The 23,924-nt window shown below is 36.9% G+C and overlaps 1 long non-coding RNA gene across 1 annotated transcript in view; it reads right to left on the bottom strand.

Annotated features, from left to right (window-relative positions):
- Positions 1-3,367: 3,367 nt before the first annotated feature.
- LOC119189176 overlaps positions 3,368-23,924 on the bottom strand; it is a 56,563-nt gene continuing 36,006 nt past the window's right edge. The window contains exon 2 of the long non-coding RNA XR_005112289.1: positions 3,368-3,406. This is a non-coding gene — a long non-coding RNA (uncharacterized LOC119189176). The remainder of the gene's footprint in view (positions 3,407-23,924) is intronic.

The raw sequence follows: 23,924 nt of genomic DNA on the forward strand, positions 1-23,924 counted from the left end.
ATTAGATAGACAATTTAATAAGAAACATTTTGGTAGTTTAAAATTTTCAAAAATACCTAAAATTTATTCAGAAATTATTTGTAAATCTTTACATATTCCAACTCAAAACTCGTGCACCGTAAATATGTGAATGCTCAAGCCCGTTTGGTTGTTAAGGCAGATAAACAACTATAGTAATACGATACAACATTTATCGTTTATAACAATCATTTTGTTAGCACATACATATTTTTCTGTATGAAAACAATTTAATTGTCATTTTGTACAAACATGTTACATGGGTACCTACATTGAAACCAATTATCATGATTAATAATTAACTTCTTTGTTTTATAACATCGCATTAGTATTACAACTATTGTGGTATTATATGTATATATGTATAAATAATTCATAAATAAAGTTATTGTCAATTGTTTATTTTTTTACACTTTATCCAATAGTAACTGTTTATACAATCGTTATTTATTGTGTTATTTAATTATCATTTATATATAATAACTGCGACATATCGTTCCACAGTGAATCGTCATCTTGTGAACTTAAATGGTTTGTCAAAAAATATTCGTTGATCTTTTTTTTGTAATACGAATCTACATAAACTTTGAATTTATCTCATCTTTATTCCGAAAACGGTGTTTTACGCGGACAGAGTTGGCAACAGAGGCGAGTTACATAATATCTTGAAAATAGTCAAAATATATTGCGCACTGCCCGCGTTAAAATCCTTTTTCGCAACAAAAGTCACTAAATCACTGTACCGATCAAAAGCACCATCTTTAGGACGCCAGCGCCACCTAGATACTTAGATACTCAAAACTAAGGAACCGGGATAAAAAGTAGCCAATGTCTCAATCCAGGACATGGTCTATGCGTGCGCCAAATTTCACCCAAATCCATTTAGCTGTTTTTTAGTTTACTTCTAACAAACATTCAACATACTTTACCATTTATAGTATTAGCGACATAAGGTAGAAAGAAGTAACATTTCATAATGAAACATAAATAAAAGTTAATATATGCAACCCTTCGACAGACGCTGGTGTCAAAAAATCGAATTAATGCAAAATCGATTACCAATCAACACATCGATAACGAGCGAGATACAATCACCATCATGAGTCAGCACGCATGCCCACCATAAAAGGCAGGTGGTGCTTACCAGATGTCCACAACAGTCCATTAGCGGTGTGACGTGGGACGCATGCGTTATCCAACAGGTGGGATTTACGTGACAACATCGTTAAGATAAAATTAAAAAAGTAGTATTTAAATGGAATAAATTGCATCGGAACCGGGTTCGAATCCCAGATCGGCAATATTGTATTTTTGCTGAGTATCAGTCCGGAATCAGGAATTTGTGTCCGATAATAGATCCCCCACACCCACTATGTAACATTATGGGACGGAACATGCAGACGACAAGTGGGTGCCTTGGTTGAACCTCTGTCTACCCCACGTCGATAACTTTAACCGATGTAGACTTGATGTGTGTTTCGTTTGGAATAAATCGTAAAGGGTATTTAGGCGTTACTTTAAACATTGGTAACATTTGATGTCCACTAGAGAGCTTAGTTAGAACACACTGCAAGTCACATGAAAATTAAATGTAAAACAGATTATAGCTGTAATAAGCTGTGTTGAAATGACTACCTATTTACAATAGATACGAAAAAAAATTGTATTAATATTGCACACTACCCCACTACTCCCAAATGGTAAGTGGTAATAAACACATTAAAAGATACGTCAATCCAAGAGTTAATCCATTCGACTCAACACCGCTCGTGATTTCACGACGTACAAACACGTCCATTATTTTAGCGTTGACGTATCGGAATTAGCACGCGACTAAACAACGCCGTGGACACTGGACAGTGTCGTCCGGTCGGCCATTAGCGTTAAAAGCTTTATTGATTTCGCAAACGCACCCACGAGGGGGCCGAGTGCCCGCGCGGACACCGGAAGCCGGGCCACCAGCACGCGCAGGGTTGGCGAAACGATTACATTTATAGAAGGTAATTTATAAATTAAACCATATATTTGTCTGCGTAGCTAACAGTGTGCCAAAAATCATTAATAAATAAAAAATATTTTGCGCCAAAAATCTCGATTTTACTTGATAAATTTTTTGTGAATATGATGAGTGGATAAGTGTATGTTTGACTAAAATATGGTGTTGCCGGTCCGACAAATTCTCTTCGTATAATAGAAGACGCCTAAGGGCACGCCAAATTTATATCCAATATTTTTTATTAACATTTATTTTGTTCGAAATACATACTTTTTTTATTTTAAATCTATAATTAGAATGGTATGGTAATGGTATGGTAGTGTTATTTTCAAGAATACAAGTATATGGTTTCATTTATTAACGCAATGACAAACCCTGTGTAATATACTTAGTTGATACACCATACCATGTTTTATCATGTTAATGAATAGGCTAATGAATCAGATTTTAAAGCGCAAAATACGAATTCACGTTTACTACAAGACTTAGATCTTTCATCGTGCTGCGCGGAAGTTTGAGTTTCTAGCCAGCCGTAGCGATTGCTCCTGCACTTCTTACCTAGATCCACATCTACCACACTTAAAAATAATTATCATCCAACTTCATCTTTTATGTCAGAAACAATAGAGACAACCCTAAACACTATCAACAACTCGTTCCACTATCAGTTCGCTTACGTGATTAGTTAAATCACTCGGCCCTGCTATTTGTTAAACAAACGCCATGCAATTTTCAACCTTAACATTTCGCAATAAACTCGATATGGGATGTCGCGTGCGCTTTCCACCGGCAATTAGCTAGCAAAAAGCAGGCAGGCCAGTAACCCCGGCCAGTGCGAAAGTGAAAACAGTCACTTGTTGCCGAATGGAAGGAAGCGTGCCTCGATTGGCAACTAAGGTGGACAGTGCACTGTAAAAACAAAACTGCACTGAGGGAAAATCGCCCTTAAGCCCTACAGCCGAAGTGCGATCCTGCCAAACAGGATTTGCTATATCTAAGTTGATTATTATGGTTGAACTGTTTAATTATGCCAATTGAATAGTGTGGCAGATTAGGCTGTGCGGCTATGGACGTCGGCATTGATGATCCGATCACGTGATTGGCGGGGGCTAATTAAAATTCGCGAATGTATGACAATGTTGTTGTTAATTTTAATGAGTTATTGTATTGTTTAAGAATGCCTGCGAATGTGTTAATTTGAATTAATCGTTTCGTTTTGCTCGTTACTCTACAAGCCAAGTTCTCTTATATGAATTTTATATCATTTGTTATGTTTATGTATAATCTCGCAAATTTCTTTTTCATACCAATTTTTCGATGATTTCAGAGTCCTGACAGTCCCGATTTTGTTTCTCATAGTAACTACAAAGTTTTGATGGTGTCCAAGTTTACCTGAAACCAAATAAAATAACATTAAGAACATTACTAACGGTAGTTAGTACATTGTTAATAATAACGTAATTAACTTTCTCCACACCATTTAAGATATATGCAACTGTAAATTAGAATCATGTAGACATTTGACAGTAAAACAATTAGATCTCGATTTTTCAAAACGCTGCAAGCACCGGTCTAGAGTATAGATTCTTGAATCTAAATATTTTATACCTAATATAGCCAAATGCTTCGGCGGAATCGTTGTATTGCGTGCGCGATACTTCACCCCATGGGATCGAACACATATGAGAAAAGCAGGTGTCCTAATTGCACCATTGCCTGCTCCTCTGGAGATAAAGGCGTGAGAGGTATTATAGCTAAACGCTTTGGCAATGGCCATATTCTCCGTAAACTTATCAGAAACTCAGTAAGTATTCAAAACCAGAGTAAAACTTCGAAAATTGCGGTTATTTAGTTCTTTATCATCATCATCATCATTAGCCGCAGTATCTCCACTTCTGATCATGGGCCACACCCAAAGATTTCCAGCTCGACCTATTGAAAGCGGCCCACATCCAGCGACCTCTTGCGACTTTTATTTATTTAAATGAACATAACAGCCATTGAGTATGAATGTAATTGAGAAAGATCAAGCAAAATTTCACATAATAGGCAAGCAGCGCGAAACGCAAGTCAACAAATGCCAAAACTTTCTTCCATGGCAATTTTGTTCATGTTTTATTCAGATACCACAAACTGTTAACAACTACGCTAGTTAAATCAGAGAGTAGATCCATTTATGTAACATGCCTAACTAAAATGGTTATGCAAACAAATTCCACCCGTATGACGTTAACAATGACAAATTATTAAATTATAGGAATCTAGCTGAAATAGAAACGACGCGGCTTGGAACAAAGGCACACATACATGTACAATCTGTACAGTGTACACACACATACATACATAAGTGATGACGTGACGAACTATCACATTACACTAATTCACACCAAGTTAATTGTAACACATCAAAATGTAATTAACTCGACGGTATCAACAGTTACTTAATATAAATGAAACTAAATACAGGAAATTAATAATTAACGCCTTTCTACAATTGTTAACGTTAATAAAATACAAAAAATGGAAAATATCTTAGCGATAAACTTATCGATCGGATATGTCATTCTTATATTTACTTTTTTATTTTCTTTTATTATTCACGATTGTAGAAAGGTGTCTTGGCTGCGGCCAAATATTCGAATTATATACTTTCCCACTGTTGGCTATAAATGTCTTATACCATTGTATAGGATAAGGTAGTCTATCACGCTAGGCAAATGAGTGATGTTTATCACACACTACTCGACATAATTTTGTCGGCTGGATTTGGACTCGCGCACAGAGGGTTTTAATTTTTTTTTCCTTTACATGTGCTTTAGGAGATTGCTGCTTCTTGCAAAATTTCATGATTCTAAGTCAGTGGAGAGATATGGGTGTTGATTCCCTTTTGAAATCGTAAGATATGTGCCATAAACGGTCACATCTCTTGCTCGCATTGACTTACAAGTTTGATGTCCACAGCTGAAAATGAGCGTAAAGATCGAGTACCTATTTCAGTTTGTATAAATTACAACTTGGTAATCTGTTCTTGAAAAAAAGGGTCTAGTGATAGACAAACAGACTTACAGGATAACAAATTGATCCCATAAGAGTTCCTTATGAAACATGGAATCCTAAAAATATCTTACACATTCTAATTTATAACATCGCATCCATTTCATATAACAAAAGGTCCCCAGCACTTCCAGCATATATCATTTCAAAGCGCTCCGGCTGATTTATTACGCTCGCTGTGTGCAGCGCATGGCGCTTTTGAATTAATGATATCACTGTGTACTACCGACGCAGATTAATGTCAGGATTTAGTGAAATTAGCTGCTGTTTACGGACAACATATTTTTATGAGCATTCCCTCTGGGATATGAAAGAAAGAAAGAAAGAAAAATATTTATTTGCTCACAGAAATAGTAACAATATTGACCCTGTATTATATACTCCCACTATTGGGCACGAGCCTCGTCTACTACAGAGAGGGATTAGGCCTTAGTCCACTACGCTGGCCTAGTGCGAACTGGTAGACTTCACACACCTACCAAATCCCTATAGAGAACTTCTCAAGTTTGCAGGTTTCCTCACGATGTTTTCCTTCATCGTTAAAGCAAGCGCAATTCACAAAAAATACACCCATAATATCTAGAAAAGTCAAAGGTATGTGCCCTTGGGTTTCGAACCTGCGGACATTCGTCTCGGCAGTTCATTCAACAACCAACTAGGCTATCGTCACCTTTCAATATAATTTACAATAAATTTATGTAGTTATGATGTAGGAGGAAAAAATATGTACAGTAAAGTGGGTAGTGGGTATCTAGAGACGTAAGTACTCAGATACACAACCAGTGTGGATTACCATCCACACTGGTCGCATATACCTATGCGCACGTTCAATTCCAATCTGGCGTAAAAGTAGCCTTTAGATTTCAGAGGTTATCTAGCTTTCTATTAATAAGAATGATCTTAAAGTGTTTCTGAGATAACAGCGTTAAAAAAACAACAGGTATTCTTTCAGCTTTATGTTTCATCCTGGTAATGCTGGCACGGTATATTTATTCCGTGAAAAAAGGCGGGCGTAACCATGAGCGTTTTTTTTTATTTATTTCTTGAAATGACGAGAGGAGTTTGCCGTTCGCCTGATGGTAAATGACACGACCGCCCATAAACAGTAGAAACACCAACACCTTAAATTACAAAGTATTGTTCGGTATTCTACTGCGCTCGCCATCCTGAGACATGAGATATAAAGTCTTATTACGTCCAGTAGTTACACTGGCTACAAAGTTTTAGAGGCGTCATGGCATACAACTCTATAAACTAATGACGTCACACGGACTGCTGTAAAAATAAAAAGATCTACACTTTCTATTAAATAAACGAAAACACATTAATAATAGTAATTATAATAATAATTAGTGAAACTGTGTCCGCCGCAGAGATACCATTAATCAACTCTAAAGGACGGGACGAGATAACCAATTAAATTAGGTCTAATTAATTTACGTTACCAGAGATATTCATTTCTCCGCATTCCAACGAGATAAAGGAAATTTGTTTGTTTTATAAAATAACTAGGTTTTGTTCGCGGATTCGCCTTACCTATTACATACATACGTAAATCACTTTAATCATGTTTATAATACTAGTATGATATGTAATATCAACTTTAAACTACAATATTCGCTAATATCTATCCGACTACACTTTAACATACAAGAGACCTATCAATAATGGCCAGTTATTACTAAAAGGTATTACTAAAATTCGAAACTTAAACCAGTCTATTTCTTTTCGTACAATTTACTCCTACCAACATTCGCAACTAAACCCGTTCGGAGGAATTTAATAAATAAATAACAATATCGTTATATCTTGACGGCCTATACGTTTGTTTAATCAAAGTGTGTCACAAAACTAACCCAGTTACCCCACAACTAAACCCTTTAAAAGACACTTTAGCAACCCCCAAATGGTATCACCATGAACCCACACCCGCAGACGAATGATAACGAGAGGTCAGCAGGTCATTGACTGATAACGTGGCTGGTTGGCGCACCGGCCGCGACCTAATCACATCTACTGACTAAAGACTTACTTTAATAGCTGCAGATATCACTGAGGTGTGTGCTGAGTTTATGCGTTGAATTATGTTACGATTGTGCGTGTATAAAATAAATAAAATACTTTATTTATCACGTAGGCGAACAAAGTAGCACTTATGATACGTCAAAACAAAGCATAAGAATAATTATTATTATTTCTAAACAACTATTAAAATTACTTATATAACTATGGATATTTTAAATTAAGGATAAAATTTATACTAAAGACAAGGTACAAACCGAAGTAACCAGCTCGGGCTGGCAAGTAGGGGGAAATAGAAGGGTAACGCGTCGCGATCTTCACCGGCGAGGACATGAGCCCCAACCTAGCTAACCTACCAGCCTTTCACTACTGACTAGAGATTAACTTTAACAGCTGCAGATATCACTGAGGTGTGTGCTGAGTTTATGCGTTGGATTATGTTACGATTGTGCTTGTATTGATGTGGTTTTGTTTTATACGTGCAGGACAATCTGACCTTACTACACCTAACAGTAAGTGGAGTGTGGTCTAGTAGAATGTCGACTGACGAGAGATGATTACCCCTCGATAGTCGGCACAATTATGCCGGTTATATACAGACTGATTCCGGAACGCGACACTTACGTGGGCCACTATGGCGGGTTTTAACACCTTGTGTACGGTGGTCGCTGTCCGAGCCGATATATAATATATCCTACCACCAGAAAAATGGTTATGTAGGTATAATTGCAAGTATAATTTAATCTTGAAGGTGTACAGGTTCCACTTAAATTAATTATTTACCAATAAAGAGTTCAGGTGTTAATAAGTAGCAAAATATTTCTTAATCATTTCTTATGTACCAGGAGAATTTTATTGAAAAAACTACATTGTTCCCAGAATATTATAAAGCTGAAGAGTTTGTTTAATTGCGCTAAGCTCAGGAACTACTAAACAAATTTTGATTATTTTTTCTCTAATAGGAAACTATATTACTTCTGGGTGCTATAGGCTACTTTTTATCACAGAAAACTTTATTCACACAGGCGAAGCCGTAGGCAAAGCTAGTTGAATATAACAACGCCAATTTCTAACCTACGATATCTAACAATTGTATAAAATATATTGAAATCGTACATTCGTGACAAGAATTCAAAATTGGCATAGAAAATACACTTTTAACTAACATTACTATACAAATTATAGTCTTCACATGAATGAACCGAACAAGCAAGTTCCTTCACCCTTCCCGTAGTAAAATTAACAACTGAATTTCAGGTCACCGGTCCACTTGCTTGTATTCGTTTCCACTGTGAGTCAGCGCATAAGTTATTCACGTGGGGCAATTATTGTGCCCATAACAATTAGTGTGAAAATACCACGTCGACGTTTTCGGACATGACGGCCGAGGGCACGCAACACGTCACAGAAAAAAGGCATTTACGAACCCGCCATACACGCGCCGCGATTATTGGACCGGTGTCGGTCAATGTCGAAGATAACACAAATTCATTTGACTTCTTATCTTATATCAAGGCGAATCTTTGTGAAAATGTTTGGCTGTTTGTTATAAATATTTAGCAGAAACAGGTGAACGGATTTGGAGGAAATTTAGCACACAAGCAGTCCATGTCCTGGATTAAAATAAAGACTATTTTCAGTCCCGGTATCTTACACTCGGGAAATTTTATTTTTATCTGATTTGTTAAATAAATGGCGGATAGGCATAGTGATAAAGAGACTTTTGTAGCGGGAAAAAGATTGAACGCGAGCGATGCCGCGAGCAACACATAGTACATAATAAACACTTTAATACCGTACAAATACATTATGTAATCCAAAACTTTCAATTCATTAACCAGAGTCCACACCCCGACAAAGCATTATAACTAATTAAAATCAAGTTAAAAGGTATTGCTTTACGCACTCCGTCGCGAGTTGGAAACGTAATCTCTTCGCATAATGAACGGACAAACTTTTTGTCCGTCGACAAACTGCGGGCTAAGTTTATGAGTCCGCAAACTTCTTACTTCGTATTTCATTTCGTGGAGAAATGGCGCATTCGAAAACGGCTAAGCGTGGATTATTAATGGTTCTTAAATTTTCATGTCAACTTTAGCAGTAGAAATGTGAAATTAAATCGAAAATGTTTTTTTACAATTTACTAACAAGACAAGACAAGCGGCGATAGCCTAGTTGGGTGTGGAACGGACTTCCAAGACGAATGTCCGCAGGTTCAAATCCCAAGGGCACACACCTCTGACTTTTCTAAAATCATATGTGTATTCTTTGTGAATTTATAGTTCGCTTTAACGGTGAAGGAAAACATCGTGAGGAAACCTGCACATCTGAGAAGTTCTCTATAGGAATTTCGAAGGTGTGTGAAGTCTACCAATCCGCACTAGGCCAGCGTGGTGGACTAAGGCCTAATCCCTCTCAGTAGTAAAGGAGACCCGTGCTCAGCAGTGGGCGAGTATATAATACAGAGCTGATATTATTATTATTATGTTGTATCTTTCTCAATCTTATGTATTCAAGGCAGACGGTGACTTGCCCCCCACTAGATGGGCATCCCATAAGTGGCGTAAGCCAAGGACGCAACACCGGTGTGGGTGGCTTAAGAGTGTCGAGAGGTGTGCACCGATTTCACCATCGCGGGTCGCTGTCGCGTCCCGGAGCGGGTTTCCTCGCTATTACGCAGATTGAGCGCTTCCACCCTGGAGCTGAGGTTCTTAGCTCTTGCGACTTCCACCCCTAGCCAGCCAGTTAAGGCAAGCCAAGAGTCAGGGGGTCTCATTTAGCCCCTACGGAATCAGGGAACGCAGTGTCGCCACTCACCGTCGGCTCGCCACAAAGCCGCCCCTGCGGGCTTATTATTATTATTATTATACTAACAAAACGCACTACTTTTCCAACTCCTTATCTTTTTATTTGTTTGATTTAATTGCTGGATAAAGACAAATTAATGTTCTCTGAGACTCACTGAGCTTACCGCTCGGTGTCACAAAATGCGTGCCACTGCAGATCTTGGCTCACAGGAGACAGCACACACACGACAAAAAATGGGTGCAATAGTTGCGCCTCTGCCTGAGAAAAAGGAGTGATTGTATCGTATATCTTGTTCAACTGAGAGTTTAAAATGTTTATTGGCAACACTACGAGTATAGATATCGTATTCGCGAGACACTGCCATAAAACCAATAATAAAAAGTAGATCTATTTACATGATGTGTTTTGTTCGTGTACACTCGAGTTGGCAATCGTTAATCGAGTTTCCATCCAATCCATTGGTTCCCTTCGTGACCGTCGTGTGAGCAAGGTTACGTTTTATTTTCAGTGTTTAAAGTAACATTTAATACACTATTTGTAATTGGCTTAGCGCGGTTGGATCTCTGCCCGGGACAAAACGATGTTTTTTCTTTTTTCAATTGTTTCTCGTAAAGCGATTGTTACGGTGTGACGCACGCATGGCTTAGGGCACGTTCATTATGGAGTTTACGTTCCAAATATATTGTTTTCGACCGAATGATTAGACTGAACTGAAGTAATTTAATGATTAGTAATTAAACAAGCTACACAGCCTTTATAGCCGGAATATAATGATTATAGTGCTTGCACACTTCCTTGCCTGTACAGTCAGCCACAACGCTAGCTGAACGAATTAAAAATTTAACATCACCTTAAAACGGTTGTGTACTTATCATCCATTGTTTTTTCTTCACCAAAATAAACTTCAGAGTTTACTATTTAAACAAAAAAAAATTATTGCCATTAAAGTTAATGTGTAGAAGAGATTCTAAATTTTGAATTTGTTCCCTCACTTTTATGGCTGACGGTACAGACTTAGCCTCTGTATTATTTACGCTAAGCTGCGTGCACTATTTTAGTACCTATTATCTTTAAAACCTTCACCGTATCGTCGGGGTTAGTAAGGTTTTATGTAGCACTAAAGATAACTTTTATGCGTTTGAGGTCGGAACTTTTACCTCAGGTCAACATTTCTTGTGAAAATTTGTTGACATGCGCTTGATAGCGTGTTTAGGTACTTAGGTGGCACTCAGCGACCCCTCTCGCATAATGAGGCGCATCTCACCAACCATTATGTTCATGTTAATGACTTCCGTTATGAAATCTTATATGTCCATTTTAATTACAAGCCTTATTAATGGGAAAGTGTTAAGTTCTTATATGTTTTATTTAAGTTAATGAACGCTCATGTCTAAAAAAATGTTTACTAAATTGTTAAACTTACGACACAAATTTACTATTAATTCGTTCTAGTTCTTTTAACAATACATATTACTTAGTATTTGAACATATTATTTTATTGTATTATTTTTGCTCAGATCAAATAATTAAACCATAAAAGAAACACAACTGAAAATAGCTTATTTTATTAATAAATATATACGCCTGTGGTATCTGAACGCAAACCATACTATCCCTTAATCTACACCGGGGCTTGTTTCATCCAATTAGCTCGTCTCGTGCGCAGGTGAACGTTGCGTGCGTGTATGCGTGATTGCGTGCGTTATATATTATTGTTTATATATACCGTGGTGTGAACGCAGCCTAACATTCCAGCGATCGATTGGAATGTAATTGATTTGTGGAATTCATTTTATTATCGATTTTGTTCACCGATAAAAATAAATTTCGATGTGTGTTTTAGTATTGAGTTTATGCATTGGAATGTTAATTATTTTAATGATATTGACATTTATCTAATGTCGACTGGTAACACTAACAAATCGCGGTTTTTAAAAATAACTAATCGTTTCAAATCGCATCATATACGCGAATAAGCCGTAATCTGTACCTATTTTTTTTTTCATGTTTCTTGTAAGATGAATCATATACAAATTGTAGATAGATACAATACAATCACTTAGATTTCCCGTAAGAAACAAAACAACTAATTTTAAACTTAATAACATGTATCAAAGTCTCAAAACAGAGGATATACAAACTCAAATTTCCATACACGTGTCTCAAACATCATATCTCAGTGCACAGACATTATTAGTGACACCAAGCAATGATTGACAACAAGATGAAAGAGATTGCAAGTTGTTTGTACTCGGAAGCACTAGACCGATGGACACAAGCCAGCAACGTTTCAGCGTCATTAGTGATGGTTATTTATGTTTATACGTAATTTCATGTAATTATCGCGTAGAGTGTATGATTTTTTTGAGGTAACGTTTTGAATAGGGGACCGGCCTATGCTTGATTTTGTACATTATTCTATATGTAATCTATACTATTATATAAAGCTGAAGAGTTTGTTTGTTTGTTTGTTTGTTTGTTTGTTTGTTTGAACGCGCTAATCTCAGGAACTACCGGTCCAAACTGAAAAATTCTTTTTGCGTTGGATAGCCCTTTGTTCGTGGAGTGCTATAGGCTATATATCATCACGCTATACCCAATAGGAGCGGAGCAGTAATGACTAATCTCAGGAACTACCGGTCCAAACTGAAAATTTTTTTTGCGTTGGATAGCCTTTTGTTCGTGGAGTGCTATAGGCTATATATCATCACGCTATACCCAATAGGAGCAGAGCAGTAATGGCTAATCTCAGGAACTACCGGTTCGAACTAAAAATTCATTTTGTATTGGATAGCCCTTTGTTCGTGAAGTGCTATAGGCTATATATCATCACGCTATGACTAATAGGAGCACAGCAGTAATGGCTAATCTCAGAAACTAGGAGTTTGAACTGAATAATTCTTTTTGTGTTGGACAGCCCTTTGTTCCTGGAATGCTATAGGCTATATATATCGTCACGCTATGACCAATAGGAGCGGAGCAGTAATGAAACATGATGCAAAAACGGGGACAATTTATTAGTTTTGAGAGCTTCTGTTGCGTGCGCTGCGTAAACGGTTAAAGTTAAGCAACAATAATGTATGACGGGATTGTTCCTCTTAAAAAGTTCTACAAAAATATATCATAAAACAAAGTCCCCCACTGCATCGGTCTTCCCGAACGTGTTAAACTCAAAAACTACCCAACGTATTAGGATAAAATTTGGTATGGAGACAGTTTGAGACCCTGGGAAGAACATAGGCTCCCGGGAAAATATATAGCGTGACTTTTATAACGGAAAACTTTAGCCCGAAAAACTTTATAACGCGGGCGGAGCCGCGGGCAAAAGCTAGTGGTTAATAAAACGAAAAAGAAGCACTCCTGCGAAAACTGCATAAAAATTGTTAATAAATGAGCGAGTAATTCATATTTAAAATATTGTAATGTGCAGAAGTGGGCGCGATGTGGGGATATCGCTTCATCTCTTTCTTTCGCACGTGTCGTAATTCCCGATGACGTCACATGTGGGTATTTCGTCTCTTTTCTGTGTCCTGTAAATTACCCCTTCCACCGAAATTCAAAGACTTATAACTTGTTGATTTTTTACCGGATTTTAATAATTCCTTCTGTGTTATCATATATATTATATAAATATTTGATAATAGTAAAGAACAAAAATTAGTCCGGTACCCTATTTAGAACTGTCAATGGTGGAGTTAGATTTGTACCAAGATCTCATTCCTTGGACGGTGAGAGGCTCAGCCCAAGAGCCGATTCCTGCTACGGTTACGGTTGCATGCACATGCGCACCCCGCGACCTTCGATATTCGGGAGAAAGGGTCGAACGGCAGGGTTTTAGTCAGTAGACGGTTTATACCTGCGAACGGATTTCCCCGTGTTAAAAAAAATATTGTGTAGGTAGGTATGTGTGGTATGAATAGGCTGGCATCACAATTATAGCGGTCTTATCTTTTTTCTATTGCTTTGAATGACGAGACGAGATTGCCGTTCGCCTGATGGTAAGCGGTACGACCGCCCAGAAACAGTAGTAACACCATCCAAAACCTTGAATTACAAATATTGTTTGGTATTCCACTGCGCTCGCCATCCTGATTCCTGAGACATGAGGTGTTAAATCTCATTAATATATTCAGTAGTTACACTGGCTACAATGTTCTTCAAACCTGAACACAACATTGAACGCTCTGCTCGGCGGCAGAAATAAACATTGATAATATACACAACATACAAGAAGCTTACCACCAGTAAATAATTATAATTCTTTACCATAATTACATAATACGCAGATTTATTAGAAATAAGTTAATTGCGATGTATGTTCCGATTTCGATCGTTGCGAATAATTAATCTCAATATTATTCGCCGGAGCGAGCGGTAAATGGTTCCGTCCGAATAATTCGATACCATTACGCGCATTATATCAACCTTATTGAATATTTTGCTACGTTGATTAAATCTTTTGATTGATCGACCAATCGATCAAATCGACATTTTCCTTTGAATCGAAGTTATTTTTTTGGAAATTGTGAAATGAGCATGGGGCTCGCGTGGTGGCAAGCGATACGACTGCCCATAAACAGTAACAGTAGTTGTCTTACAATGTCAAATTTATATAGGTATTTCATCTTCGCAACAATTCTAATTACCATGTTTTATGCAAAATAAATTGATTTGATTTGTTAAATAATTTCTCTAATAGACAGCTGCACTGTCTCTTAGTAACAGATGCTGTTTTATAATTATCCTGGAAAATACTTATCCAAGGGGAAACTAGTAAAATCTGGTATAAACTATTACGTTATAGCAAAATAAAATATGATCGTCACATAATTATAATATCAGCCCTGTATTTCTTATATACTGTCCCACTGTTCGGCACGGGCCTACTCTACTACTGAGATTAGTCCTTAGTCCATCACACTGGGCTAGTGCGGATTGGTAGACTTCACACACCTACGAAATTCCTATACAGAACTTCTTAGGTGTGCAGGTTTCCTCACGATGTTTTCCTTCACCACGTCGTCACTTAGACGATGTATAATCAAAGAGTACCTTATTATCACAACGCACTCTCGCCCGAGTGAATTAGTGTGAAATGTAACCAGGGCTACCACATCTTAAATAATCAAGCGAGACGTGATTATATTTAATTAATCCGAGCTTGCACGGAGCAAAAATGACATTAAAGGTTATAGGTAAGAGTGGTACGGTATATTATTATTAAAATATAATATACCCGTTTTATTAAAATACTGTTATTAATATAATTATGTATAGAGTGTATTTGCTATATAATTTCTTTGTTTCGTCATTTTCATTATTTCTCGTTGGTATTTGTTATTGTTTATATAATTTAACAAACACTGTGGCCATTCGTGATTTATTGTATATTTATTAATTACATAAATAAGTGAGCTGCTCTAAACAAAACAAATAAAAAATGTTACTGCCTTAAAAAAAAATATAAATAAAAAAAATATTTAATATGTATTACCAACAAACGGGTTACCAATTCTGGAGTCCTTGTCTAATTGTAATGTGCCAACATATGTGTGTAAAAAGTAGACTCAAACAAACACAATTACAAGTCACAAGAAAACAAAATTCTCAATATCGTTTTATGTCGAATGGAGAACCTCCTTATTTGTTTAAAGTCGGTTAATAAGAAACTATTTTTTTTTTTTAGTAATATACACTGTAACTAATTTACACCTTAAAAGTTATTTTTAGTTCGGTTCACAACCATCGTAATCATAATTTTCTCTTTTTTTTTTAACTCTACGAAATACAAACAATCATTTTCTATCAGATACTTATGCTAATTAAACCCTACATTGACATCCATACAATCATAAAACCAAAACTTAATTACATTCACATAATAAAACAATAGAATTATCTAATACGAATCTGACAGCCCTATCCGTTAGAACAAAGCCGCACATAATCGTACATTTTCCCACGATACACGATAGCTATGAACTAAAGAACGCCGTCGCAACGCTTGCGCATCGACAAACATGCATACATCACGCAACGTAATTAAAAACGTAGTGTATTATGTTCTATAGCTGTTATTTGAGATATTAAGACCGTTGCTGTGTATAGATTTCTTCAAACTTTACGGCAATTAGAGATATCAGAATAGGGATGATTTTAGATAACCTTTAAAAATCTAGAGGAGGGGACAAGAAAATCGATTTAATAAAAATAAATTTATTCGATGATTGCAACACATGATAACAATTTACAACTTATAATATACTACGACCACCGCCTGTGTAATGCAGAGCTTAAGGGAAAGTCGACGAAGTAGTCTATTATTATGGGAAAAGCTTTTCAAGCGAGCGAAGCAGCAATCAAAATCTAGTCCTCTGTAGTAAAACTATAAATTAAAATTATTTACACACATACACACACGACATCACGCATTTATCCCCGAAGGGGTATGCAGAGGCGCAACTAGGGCACCCACTTTTCGCCAAGTGTGTTCCGTCCCATGATGTGATAGGGGGCGAGCTTATCGCCATATCGGGCACAAATTCCAGACTCCGGGCTGATACTGAGCAGAAAAACCCAAATATCACTTTGCCCGACCCAGAATTCGAACCCAGGACCGCAGAGCGCTATCGTACCGCGCATGCAGTACAACTACGCCACCGAGGCAGTCTAAAATTATTTACATCTACATTGATCCTACAATAGTTATATGTGACCTTCACACGAGTTAACTATTAAGGTCAATTAATGAACAAAACAAAAGCCAAGGTATTACGGAATCCGGATGAGCCGATACACTTCCGTCACCCAGTAACGGTCAATGGTGAAAGTGACCGTCACAGGTCGCCGGCACCGCTAACAATGTCGATTCAAACACTGCTGTATCGAAATGGTCGCAGTTTGATAACTGGGTGATATGGTACAGCATGAACTGACTCTTGGGTAGGTGGTGTTCGATTGTGGGCGTGGTATTCAAATAATTTTTTTGATATTATTATCTTCAATATTTATAATTTGAACTGTGATAAGGACGACGGACATGTTAGTCGGTAGACGACTGTAAGAGAGAGAAAAAGGCATATAGATTATATAAATAATATCTATGGTCTAACACCACATACCTCAGAGAAAATCTACACTACTAACCAACCATTTTACTGTTGTGTTCTATTTGATAAGTATGGATGCAGACCTAAAATACCCCTCTTGGATCTAAGTCTTTCAATGTTCATTGACAATCATAAAATACCCACGTTTCCCTTGCCCTTGTGAAAATTCATATACGAATGACTCAGTTGCTGATCTACCAGCCTTATAAAACAAACCATCCATCACTCTGACTCAGATTACAATTGACAAATGATTAACTAAACATGCGTAACAACTACGGGGAAATCAATTCGTATCACCAACTCTGTGGAAGCGATTTATCACCTTTATCTGCCTGTTATCATAAACTCAAGCTTCGTTGAAATTGTAACAGAAGCTAGGCAACGAGCTGATGAACTTATAAGCCACCACGACTTAGCACATGCGTAAAATGAGGTTAAGACAAATGGAGAAGATTGGTTGGATCGTTTGAGGGAGAAATGACAGGCGGAATGAAGTTTCAACTCTCACGTGACTTTTTTCTGCAAGTTACATCCGAGATGCACATTCATCTCTTAAACAAAGCGTGATTCGACGATATGAAATATTAAACAATAACCTTCGACCATCTGAACCTATCAAAATTCAAACAAAATAAATAAAACACCAAGCATTTCTTAATACTTTCAAGTCCAGGCAGATGCAAGAGCATATTCCCAATACCGTCGTGAATTCAGAAAATGCAGTAAAGTAGACGGAGCGAGCACGCTTTGAATTTCTGATATATGAACAACATTTCCCCGGAGGCATCCAAGAGGAGGCAAATGGCCTCCCGGTCCCTCCGTGTCTGATAGAATTTAAAATAGAAAGTGTTGCCAATGATGTAACTGCGTAAAAGGATGGCGCCGTGTTTCGAAATACAAGTTCTCTAAAGGTTATTTGATGACGTAATAGATCGGTTTGGTGAAATTGTCGCTTTGTTTACTTTCGCAGTTTTTATTAGTGTTTGTGACCAAAAACATTCGAGTGAACATAAAAGATCTCGTTTTAATAATGTCAGCTTTCTAATTTGGTTAAGCAGTTGTCATTTTCTGTTAAAATCCTCGAAGAGCTAAGCGTTATTGTGCCAAGCGCTGATGGAGGTAACATTCTTCGTTCCTCAACATCATATCGGGACCGAAAAGAACACCTTTGCCGTTCCGAAATTTTAAAAGTGTAGTAGATACAGCGTAGTACTCTTAAAATAAACAACAAAAATTTATTACAGCAAAATTGTATACTCAAGTACCTCGTTTTACGTAGGTCAGAATGTATAAATTTAATTATTTAGAAGGGCTTAATATAACAGCAATTTGATTAATGACTTTCAAATTATGCATTCAACTTAGGATTTAATAATTCAATATTCAATTATATTAACATTGACGTATTCTACCGAGATACTAACATATAACTGATTATAATAATATTTCATTCTTTTTGAATTATCGCTTGCTTTAACGGTGAAGGAAAACATCGTAAGGAAAGCTGAGAAATTCTCTATAGGCATTTTCGAGGGTGTGTGAAGTCTAGCAATCCGCACTAGGCCAGCGTGGTGGACTAAGGTCTAATCCCTCTCTGTAGTGGAGGAGGTCCGTGCCCAACAGTGGGACAGTACATAATACAGGGCTGATATAATAAGATTTGCATTTTAATGCCGATCAGCGACGATTGATTCCGATACATCTAGCAAATAATAATGTCATTAAAACTAAGGTGAATGTCAAAATATTAGCATTTATTATAAAACGTATAATATTATTTAAATTATTCAGTGGATTATAAATATCTACTAAACGTGTGTTCACTGTGTTATGTATACATAATCTGCTATATTTTACATATAAATTTCATCTAATAAAACTTTATTAATAGATGTTTTAAACTTTTAATAAACTATTATAATTACTTTTTGTTTACATTTTTGCTGTCGAGTCGCACAATTGTGCTAAACTAACTAAATAATAATTTAGACACAGTAATTTTTCGCCACTGTATTCACAATAATATATCTAAAATTTACTTAACAAAACATTATATTACTAAGAGCATATCTGGCTGAAGTCTTTAGGGACTAATAAATTTGTCCCTCTGAGCCTCTGAGCATAAGACGTGTCGCCCAATCCACTAATCTGAAGATCCTTGTCGAGGTCAATATAAATTTTCACAATTATTGCCAACTTACAAAAAAATCAATACTATTTCCTAATCGTATACTACAACATATGCGAAAGTTTTTGAAATGTTTGACACACACTCACGCCTTTAATCTCCGAAGGAGTAGGCAGAGGCGCAACTGGTGCACCCATATTAAGTCGTGCGTATTCCATCTCATAATGTGATAGGGGACGAGCCTATCGCCATATCGAGTAACAATTCCAATCTCCGAGTTGATAATGAACAAAAAAAACAATTTCACTTTGCCCGACGCCGCGATCGAACCCAACACCTCAACACTGCAGCCATAATCCTAGATATATACTGAAAAATACCTATAGCACTACATCAAAAAACACATCAACATACACGCAAACCACATAATGTCATATACCCGCTTATTACGTAATTTTAACACTGCGCCCGTTTATAATTAAGCCTCACAAGAGGCGGTAGTTGGCGTGCCTCACCGAAAATAACAGCCCGCTTGATGTTTAAGCACGAATAAATTGCAACGTTTTGCAATTTGCTCGCGCCATGAGACCTGATATTAGGTTAAACTGTCAAGGGAATGTGTTGAGGGGCTTGAAGCTTAATAAATACATGCAGAGCTACCTGTCGAGTCCTTTCTTCCCTCTATGGAGCGAGTCGTGGGTTCAGGAAGTACGTATGTATAGATCACAATACCCAAACAAGATATCTATATGTACTACCTAAATATTTGTATGTCATCGATTACTCAATTCATAGACGAGTGAACTAACGTGCAACTAAAGTCCAAATAGTCCAAAGACATTATCCACAACGCCATACGAAATGGTTAACTTAAAACATCATTAACTATTGCAAAACTACATAAAATTGCTTACAAATCGTTCATAACCACAATCTAAGATTATCCACACCTCAAAACGGTGTAGAGTTAACCGCTGCACTCGGAAGGGAGATATCTACAATTTTGCTTTAGTACTTTATTTAGTACTTTATTTAAAATGACTGCCTCGGTGGCGTAGTTGTATTGCATGTCCGGTACAATAGCGCTCTGAGGTCCTGGGTTCGAATCCCGGGTCGGGCAAAGTGATATTTGGGTTTTTCTGCTCAGTATCAGCCCGGGATCTGGAATTTGTGCCCGATATGGCGATAGACTCGCCCCCTATCACATCATGGGACGGAACATACTTGGCGAAAAGTGGGTGCCCTAGTTGCGCCTCTGCATACCCCTTCGGGGATAAATGCGTGATGTTATGTATGTTATGTATGTACTTTATTTAAACAGCTGAATGAGTTGTATGCCTGATGTAGAGACACAGTTACCCATTAACGGAAGCAACACCATCCATAACATTAAATTACAACTCACGGACAGCACTACACTGCACCCATTACCCTGGTATTACATTTCATATTATGTGTAGTAATTTATTTGAATCGAGGTAACTTTTATAACAAGGTCATCAAAACCTATCATTAACGTCATCAATGTCCTTGAATTGCTGGTGGTAGGTCTATTTTATTTCCGCCGGATATCGACCACCGTACACAAGGTATTAAAACCCGCGATAGTGATCACAACCCATAACCAGCGTATGTATACTCGGTTCCACCAGGCCGGCATAATTGTGTCGACTGTCGAGTGGCAATCATCTCTCGTCAGTCGGCATTCTCAATGGAATGTCGACTGACGACCACTCCACATACCACCAGGTGCAATGGGGTCACATTGATGTGACCATATCAAACAATGTCCAATATTGTCAAAACGGTATCATTTATATCCAAAATTAACCACCAAGACAATATCACATCAGACCATAATTGCTCCACAAGTTATACTAAAAATATTGCCCGATCATCTAACCCGTAATATTTACCAAGTCCTCGTGATTGCTTCACGTCTGATTACCGATAAGTGTTCTATTTCTTAGTTAAGTACTGGAACTAATAAGAAATCGAACGAGATTCTTTGTGTTAAAGTACGTTTTATTATTTGACGATGCGTAGGTACTTTTTGATTAAAGAACCACGCCTTTAATTTATAAATCCTTACAATTCTCTACATGCAAACTTCGAACATAATATCTACGAATAAAGAAACGTCTAGTTATTGTTCCGTGCAAATACGAAACGAGAAAAAAATATGCCTTGAAATGAGTGTTCATTGAGGAATAACACTTCAACTGTAAACAGGGATGTAATAAGGAAAACAAGGGACGTTGATTACGGAGAAAAGACGCAAAAATATTTTTTTTCATCAAGTTTAATTAGCATATAATTGGGATCTTACATTTGTATTTATTCTCTCTTTTAGTTCAAATATTATTACGCTATTTCCAATCTTTACCAGGATCTAAAAACGTTAACCGAACGAGCAACTATAACCAGAACGATGACAACATCTATGCGTAAAATACACTATAATTTCTTCCTAAACGCCTTCAGTTCAACCGTATCTGGTTGCAAGTTTACAAAAAGCGTTCGTTTTGCGATCGCCAGTCGTTGGCCGCTCGATTGAGCGCCGGCGCCCGTCGACCGTGTCGGGGAGAAAGTGTCGCGATTACTGCTCGATTTTATTCCCATTACGTCGGACGGAAGCAGGCGGGGCGCGCGGGGACTAGACCTCACGTTAATTTGCGATACAAGTAATGATTAGTGATTTTGCTGTCACTAGGCTGTGCGGAAGGTCCGAACTGTAAGAGAAACACGAAAATAATAATAGTACTTCTGTTTTATTATAGGTGTTGCTAATAAAAATAACGACAAGTAAAGTTATTGTAAACGTAAAAGTTAAATACGTTTGATATAAAACTATACAAACAAATCTTTTTGGTTCGTCTTATTCCTGTATGAGAACCATAAAACATTCCTAAATTTATTCGTATTAGAAATTCAAAGCAGTTGCACATGAAAAAACGTAATAAAGGCGATACTAATAAACTAAATTTCGCACATGACTTATTATAATGCATATTTGAATAGCCGTGACCATAATTCTATCTTGACAGGTTCGTGTTTAATAATTATAATTAATCCACAACACTCCAGGACACCTACAAATGCAAATACTAAAGCAATTGTCAATAAGTTTAGCAAATTCTTTTTATGAAGATAAAGTTTGGGGTGTGGAATGTTTTTCCTACAACAATGTCACTGAATCAAGGAAGTTTTTTTATATATTTTCTGTGTCTCCTCATATAATTTTCGTTTCTTTTCCAAATATCTAAAACAATTATAACCCACGGTTGCTTTCCGATTCCGTGCCGCACCGTCACAATCCCAAGTTCAGAGAAACTCAGGATGTCATGACGAAATGTGTCTTGAATACCTATTAGTGCATTTGAATTGCAATCTCGTAACTTAAGCAAGCGTGTTCGGTTTTAATCTTTGTCGATAGTTTGATTGGCTTCCGGAGGTTTTTGCTAGAAGTAAGTGGTCAAAACTGAGGATATCTATTTATTACCATAATAAAAATAAAACGTTACCTACGTCTATTGTAGAAAAAGTACTCTGTAATCACTTCATATCTCGTTCTGTTCCTCTCGGAATCGATGCGGAATCTTACAACGTTAACCCCACGAAAAAAGACCTTGTAATATGGAATTTTTAATATAACGCAACAGTTCTCCATGAATACAAACTTGATAATAATATATTGTCATATTTATATTAGCGACATGCCTCAAATTACTCACGAGGTGAACAACATAGTGGCTTCACATACGGAAGCCCAACTATATTCAATATAACATCAGAACAATGTGGGGTTTTCGTGAAAACGCCGGCATGCGACAAAGTTTTTGAAAATAGGTCACCAGGAAACGAGGACTTTTGCAATGTTAATGTGATGTTTGTTCTAATTTGGACTTTATGTGACAAGAGTTAGAGATCTTCAAAATAGTTTTACAGATCATAAACTACTTTATTCCTGAGGACTATAGGCTACTTCTCATCCGGGGAACGAGCTATTAACCCGAAAATGGTTTGATAATCCAGTATACCTACCTTCATCGAATAAAAAACAATATCAGCCTGTGAACAACCTACTTTTTTATCATATCTTCGCTACGGAGATATGTTGAATTGTAGTATAAAAAAAAAACCTTTCCGCATCGAACAACTCATAAACTTATCAATATAAATAATGATATACCAAGATAGTAAAAAAACAAAACGATACGGGTACTAAACAAAATTGTGCAATATCGAGTGTTTAGGTTATTGTTTATATTTCGTTAGCGAAAATGGGTCTGGGAATAAACAACAGCACAACACTATTTTTTCACATCATACATATCCTACGGGAGAGGAACGATCGTAGTTCCAACCGCAATACGCAGCATTTGTCATCAATAATCTGGGCTTTTTTGTTATTATCTAGAGAATGGCGCTTACCGTTAAGGGAATAAATATCTTGATCGTTTCACATTTAAATTGTTTATAAAGCTTAACATAAAAAAAAATTGTTAACAATGCAGAAATAGCAACTTACCGCCTCTTTTGATAAACGATTTCAATCTTAATCTTCGATAAAATCCCGAAAATAAACCAATCAAAATAAGTCATTTGTGGGTATCTCAACAAAAAACTATTCTGATTGGTCCATTCTACCGATCGATGGAAAAGAGCGACTGATTACTGAAATACCTACACAAATATTAAATCGTCCCCAAAGGCACCATCTGGTAAATAAAAACAAAAGAGGATCTCGTCCACGTCGATACCGCACCACTCGAGACCTGCCGAA

This window comes from Manduca sexta, chromosome 13, assembly GCF_014839805.1.
Source record: "Manduca sexta isolate Smith_Timp_Sample1 chromosome 13, JHU_Msex_v1.0, whole genome shotgun sequence".
Lineage (NCBI taxonomy): Eukaryota > Metazoa > Arthropoda > Insecta > Lepidoptera > Sphingidae > Manduca > Manduca sexta.